This window comes from Dasypus novemcinctus, chromosome 21 (genome assembly GCF_030445035.2).
Source record: "Dasypus novemcinctus isolate mDasNov1 chromosome 21, mDasNov1.1.hap2, whole genome shotgun sequence".
In the NCBI taxonomy this organism is placed as follows: Eukaryota; Metazoa; Chordata; class Mammalia; order Cingulata; family Dasypodidae; genus Dasypus; species Dasypus novemcinctus.
In genome coordinates, this window is record NC_080693.1 from 77,602,741 (window position 1) to 77,609,422 (window position 6,682).

Consider the following 6,682-nt stretch of genomic DNA (forward strand, 5'->3'; position numbering starts at 1 on the left):
TTCAATCTATTTTTCTCTTTATTTTACAATTTTACAATAAAGGACTTTTTTAACAGCTAAAAAAAAAAGATACAATATAATGGGGAGCAGATGTGACTGAAGCAGTTGAGCGCCTGCTTCCCACACGGGAGTTCCTGGTGCCTCCTAAAAGCCAAAACAAAGCAACAAGCAAACATGAAAAAACCAACTCAGCAGAGCAGATGTGGCTCAGCTGTTGAGTGACAGCTTCCCACATACGAGGTCCCGGTTGAACCCCTGGCCCTGTTTCCTGAAGAAAAAAAAAAAGATACCATATAATTACTAATGAGAGGTCAAGCACTCATTACCGCGTGGCGGGATGGACTTGTGCACCCCTTGGCGGTGGGGAGAGGCCAGTCCTAAAGGACACGGGAGCACTGTCCCCATCACCCAGGGCGGCGAGTTGATTACTTCTCCCAGCCGCAGCCGGGTTGGCTCACTCTGATGGATTGTGAGGCCAAGGTCACAAGTTTGATCTGCTTTTGGGTCGATTGAGCCTGGAAGGAGAACTCCATTTCCATCGCCACAGCCTGCCCTCCAGTCTGTTATCTCTCAATAACCCTCGGGTCCCAGGCTGACGTGGAGAGAGAACAGATGGAAAAACACTCCAGGCCCAGGCTGGCGACAGAGAGTCAATTGTGCCCACTCTGTGTCGGAGCCCAGAGGGTGTGGGCGGCCGGGCGGGGCAGCCCCTCCCGGCTCCCCAGCCTGGGTGAGCCACCCTGACCCCAGAGGGGGAGGCTCAGCAGGGGCGGAGAAGCCCACCCATCCCGACCTTCTCTCCCATCAGATGTGGGTCAGATCCCACGTGCCCACCTTTGGGCTGCCTGCTTGGCTTGGCTTGAAATCCCATCTCTATGCTGATGACAACTCAGGCATTTAAACATGCAGCTCCAGACCAGTAGGCACGGCACTTCTTGCCAAGCCCAAACTCTAGCTTCCCCCGAAATCAGTGCCTCTTTCAAGCCTGGCGCTCTTGGGAATGTCACCACCTCCCAGAGGCTCAACCCCCAAAACTGGGAGGAGCCTCGATTCCTAAACGTGCTGGGTCGTGCCTCCCCCTCGTTTCTCCTTCTCATCTTTGGGCTGCGGTTTAAATGCCGCTTCCTCGGGAGGCCTCCCCAGACGCTGATCTAAAAAGTCAGAGCCTGTGTTATTCTCTGTCCCAGCACCCAGCCAGTCTGCCCTCAGCACCGGACGTAATCCTTTCATTTCCTTTCTCTTGTGATGATTGCCTGCCCCACCTCCCCCCACCCCTAGCCCCGCAGCCCTGCCACAGCCCTTCAGGGGGTACCACAATACTTTTAGGGGCCCACAGAAATGTTTTAGTTTCTTTTAAAGTCAGAAGAAACCATGTAAATTTGAGGTCAAAGAAACTGTTTTCGTGTGTGATATTGATAACTTCTTTATACCAACCAGTTGTAAAATAGAAGTTTAGTATTTTTTTTTTCCTGGGGAAAGGGGCCCCAAAAAAGCCATAATGCTTCCCTGGGTGTCTGTCTTGTCTGCCTTCTTGTCCAGTCTTGTGCCCCCCCTGCACATCTCAGAATACTTGACACATAGTAGGTGCTCAATAAATGTCTGTTAGGTAAATGAATCTGCTCTAGAGATATTTTTTCTTTTCTTTCCAGAGAACACAACCTCAGACTCTCTGTAGTCAACTCTGACTTGCCTGGGGACCCGGGAACTTCGGTTGCAAGAACCGACCTTGGCGCAGCATTGTCTTCCCAGCCAGGGGGAGATGTCACTGTCGCCTGCGCAGAGCAGCCCACGGCCCTGGGGCCACCTCTTCACACATTCCCCAATCCCACTTCAGGAAGAAAAACTAGAACGCCGCCTCTGTGCGGCTTTTCTCAAGGATACCCACACGGTAACACTTAAGTGGCTCAAAAGAAGGGCCAGTTTCCTCACGGGCATGCTTCCAGCCAATAGCGCAGGTAACTTAAGATGCAAGTGCATACACTGTGCCCCACGGGGCCCTGCATGCCTTTTTACACTTTGAATAGAAAAAACACATGATCTGAAAACATTGTCTTAAATTGGCCCTTCCTGGGGGAAAAGAAAAAGTTGTCTCACCACTCCTTTTAGAGCAGTTGTTTAAAGGGGGGCGATTTCCCCCCTCCCCACCCCACCCGGGGAAATTTCATCATGTCTTGGAGACAGTTTTTGGTTATCAACACTGGGGCGCTATTACTGGCACGGAGTGGGTAGTGGCCAGGGGTGAGGCTAAAGGTCTGACTGTGCACAGGGTAGCTCTTCACGACCCAGAACGCCAGTAGCTCTGAGGTGGAGAAACCCTGCTCTGCAAGAACCTAAATTGTATCTCTTGGATGAATGAAGTCAATCTCTCGGCTCTGGCCCTTGATGGACCTGGTTTTATTGATCTGTGACTTGGCATCCAACCCTTGATTCATATTAAGCTACTCTGCAAGGAGCAGCCTCATGGAGAGCGTGTGACTGTGTGGATCTGTTCTAAAGCTCTTGTGGAAGACATTGTCTGGGACGAACAGCCCTGTCCCCTTCAGAGGTCTCACGAGAAATCCTCTCCAACATCAGTGTCAGGAAAAGCGGAGCCACTTCTGGGCTGTTTTTCATGGGTGGCCTTTGTGAATTTTATAGCACATGCATTTCTCTCTTTGCTTGGACTGATAGGAAGCTCAGCGTTCTATTTGCAGCCCCCCTGTGAGAATTGTGGCGGCCCACCCAGAGAACCTCTCCTCCGGGGTATGTTTTACTGTTTGTTCCAGCATTGTTTTCTCTCTGATCTATATTTATCCTATTGTATTTTGTGTATTTTTGTAAGCTGCCGGCAGACCTTTTTGGAACAAAGCAAGGCATAAAAACAAAACAGAACTCAGCAGAGGCCTGCCGCTCTGACAGGTAGTTGAACACGCCCAAGTGTCATTTCAGGGCAGGAGTCCTGCTGCGGAAGGCAGCTACCCCTGGCTCCTCCTGTCCCCTGCTGGGAGTCTCCCTCGTGAAGAACAGCAGCTCAGCGGGTTGAAGCAACAGGTTTTAGAGGCGCAGCCACCGACACCCATCTGTCTGCCAACACCTCTCCCTTCCCCCAAAACGTTCTTTGCAGTATCCCATCTGTCTGTTGGCAGGAAGCCGTGGGGCCAGAGGAGATTGCAGAGAGGAAGTCGACAGACGAGCTCCCCCATTTGCGCTCCTGGCTTTTCTTTCCTGAGACTTAAGTCAGGGCCTTTAGGACCCAGAGGTGCTGCATGGACAGGGTCATGTCGCAGGCAAGGCGCATGCCGGGAGGGGCACCTGCCCAGGTGCGGAGAGAGTTGGGGAGCACTTTGGGGGGCTATTGTGTGAGGGTTGAGGTGGGCCAGGGAGGGGTGGGGCGTGCCACCTCCGGCTGAGAAGACCAGCCCCTCACGCCCACCCTGAGCTCCAGCACCTCCCGGGCACCCCTGCAACTCCAGCGCCCCCAACTCTGCACAGCAGCTGCCGCCGCACACAGTCCACCCCTCCGCCCGGGCTTCATTGCCACCCACGCCCGAGCGCAGGCCAACCCAGCGAGTTTCAGGGCCTCTGCTCTGCAGGGGGCCTTTGGCCAGCCCCTTCTCCAGGCCCTGCTTTCCCCCTGAGAAATGGAGGGGGGCGGAGATCAGAAGATTCTGGAAGCCTAAGCATCCCCTGCCTTGAGTTGGCCACTTTCTTCTGGGAACATAGTGCAAATTTGGTGACGAGAGGAGGGGCTGGCTCAGGTGTGACACCAATGTCCGAGGTGGCAGGGTATGGGGCCAGCCTGGGGGCCAGCGGGAGCAGGGGGCTGTGGGTTCTGGGCTTGCTCAGCAGAGATGGAAGGCCCTGACTGCCCCCCAGGAAGGGCAGGAGTCAGGGTGCCCCCAACCCGCCCCCCCCACCCCGGGGAAGCTCTGGATTTTGTTCTACCTGGTGGGCTGGGCGGCCTGCCCCTGGGATGATGGGAATGGGCAGCAGCTGCAACCCAACCACACACAGCCAGCGGGGGCCCCTCTCTGCACTGCACCGCCCAGCCAGGCCGCTGCCCCCCTGGCTCCCCTCCCACCTTCGTCCTGGGTCCCCAGGTGTAAATAGGTCGGATAACCTAGTGGTTGCGAGGAAGGGCTGAAAAGGATCCTGCACTCACAAGCTGAGAGTGGCCGGGCCAGTTCCTCCACCTGTGTCTGCCTTGGTGTCCTCATCTGTGAAACGGGGGTGATGTGAGTTGTGCACCTCACAATTTCGTGGGGCCGATATGAAGAAGTATGCCTGGCTTATGGCAGCCAAAGCAGCTAACGGTCCGCCCTGTCTCATTCATTCACAGGGTGGGATGTGCGTGCCCCCTTTTCAATATGAGCAGAGCCCCCCACAGGTTGGGGGTGTGAAGCGGAGAAGCCGCGGTGATGGAGGGCGGCACGGCTGGCACAAGTGCATCTTTGGACTGACTGCAGCCCGGCCTAGGGCAGAATGCTTTGGGGTTTCAAAGCATTAGCTGAGATCTGCCTTGAAATTACAAATGATTATCCAGGTGTGATTTCTAGAAGGGGCCCTACAGAACATCTTTAAGGCTAGCTGGTTTTCTCTGGGACCCTAGGTTTCTCAGGGGAACCCCAACTCAAGAGGTAGACCCTCCCCCCATGTCCCCTTTCCCAGAAGGGAGTGCTAGGTTCAGACTATTTATAGAGATTCGACATATGACTTCATTGCAAACAATGGTTCTGGTAAAACGTTGACAACAGCTGAGCTGGTCCCTAATGTCGACCAGTACCTGAAGCCGCCCAGGGAGGGAGAACGCCTGGCCCCGCAGATTGCGGCAGGAGTGAGCTTGGAGCTAGCACCGCTGGGTGGTCTCCTGTGCGCTCCTCAGAGGTGTGGCTCAGGGCAGGTCTCCCCGCAGGCCCTGCGTCCTCCTGAACGGCTGGAGCTTTCTCGTGTCCATCGTCAAGACACAGAGCCACGGGTGGCTGGCTTCTCTGGAGCCGGAGAGTTCCGGAGCTCCCAGGGTGGGTGGGGTGGCTCCCCAGGGGAGGTGTGTACCAGGTCTGGGAGGCACCCACTCGTCTGGCTTGTCACACCTGCCTGCGCCTCGCCTGCAGCACTGCTCCTCTCCTTCCCACTTGTCCTGCAGCCCCAGGGACCCCATTCACCTGCCCCGCACCCTGCCTCCCTTTGAGTCACCACACTGCCCAGTGATTCCCAGTCTCAGCCACATGCCTCATTAAGGCTAATGAGCCTGTCTAGGGGCAGAGGGAGCTGGGTGGCATTTTAATTAGGCCTCTAATTGCTCCCCGGTGAGAAGAGGAGCAAGCCCGAAGGTCTCTGTGGATGCTCAGGGGAGCAGGAGAGCGTTTCCACCAGGAACTCCGCACACTGGGACCCCGGCTGGAAAAGTGACCGAGCTGGGGCTTCCCCAGGACAGTCCAGGGTGGCCCAGGAAGGGTGCTCTTCTTGGAGACGTCTACTGCAGTGGGGGACACACTGTGACAAGGCTGGAGCTGGGCAGGCACGGCCCCACCTCGTTCTGCATGGTTTGGAAGCTCTGACATGCCCGCGGGGAGACCGCTAGGGGCTTTGAAATCAAAGACACCCTTACGCAACACTCACACAGCAACTTGGGGGCAGGCAGCCTCGTGCCCCTCTGAGCATGCTCTCACCTGCAAAATGGGGATACTGAGCCTGCCTCGCGGAGCCACAGGCTGAACCGAGAACTCACCACCTGTGAGTAGAGTCTCAAGAGTCAAATGGTAAAAGGGGGCAGAGGGGAAGTCGCCCCTTGTTATGGGTTGAATTGTGTCCCTCAAAGAGATCCGTTGCAATCCCAGCCCTCGGTGCTGTGACTGTGATCTTACCTGGAGCTGGATTGCCGGAGGTGGAATTAGTTCAGGGGAGGCCCAACTGGAGCGGGTGGGCCCTGGCTCCAGGAGGACGGGTGCCCTAAGAAAGGGAGGGGACACAGAGACACAGGAGAAGATGGCCCCTGCGGACAGAGGCAGAGAGTTGAGGGCTGCAGCTGCGGCTAAGGAGAGCCAAGGGGCAGCCCACAGCTGGAAGCTGGGGAGGTGAGGAGGGCCGCTTCCCCCAGGCCTCCAAGGGAGCCTGGCTTAGCTGACACCAGGCCTCAGAGGGAGCGTGGCTCAGCCGACACCAGGTCTCGGAGGGAGCGTGGTTCAGCTGACGCCTTGGTTTTGGACTGTGCCCCAGCATTGGGGGGCAGGCGTCCCTGCTGTCGGAGGCTATCTCCTTTATAGTCTGTGGCAGCCTCAGGAACCTCGGGACCCCCTTTCCCACCTCCCCCAGGTGGCGTCCTGGGAGGGGCCGCGGTCAAGCACGCCAGCATCAAGGAGGCTTGAGAGGACACGGCCTCTGACGTTTCAGGAACAACCCGGCAGACAGCACCCAGCCCGCGAAGCCTCGCATCTCACAGGTGTGAAGGAGGAGGCGCGTGGTGCGAGCTGGCCTGCCCAAGGGCGCCCACCTGGCGGCGGTCACGGCAGCCCGAGCCCGGGAGCCCCGATGGGCCTTGCCAGGCAGACGGACGCACGGGGCCTTGTCCTTCCGGAGGCTCGAGGGTAAGAAGCCGCCCCCACCCCGAGTGTCACAGGGCACGCACGGCCCCGGACCCCCATTCTGGACCCTCACCCCCACCTACCCCCTTCCTGAAATGAGCCTCCCAAGAAACAGACACGCA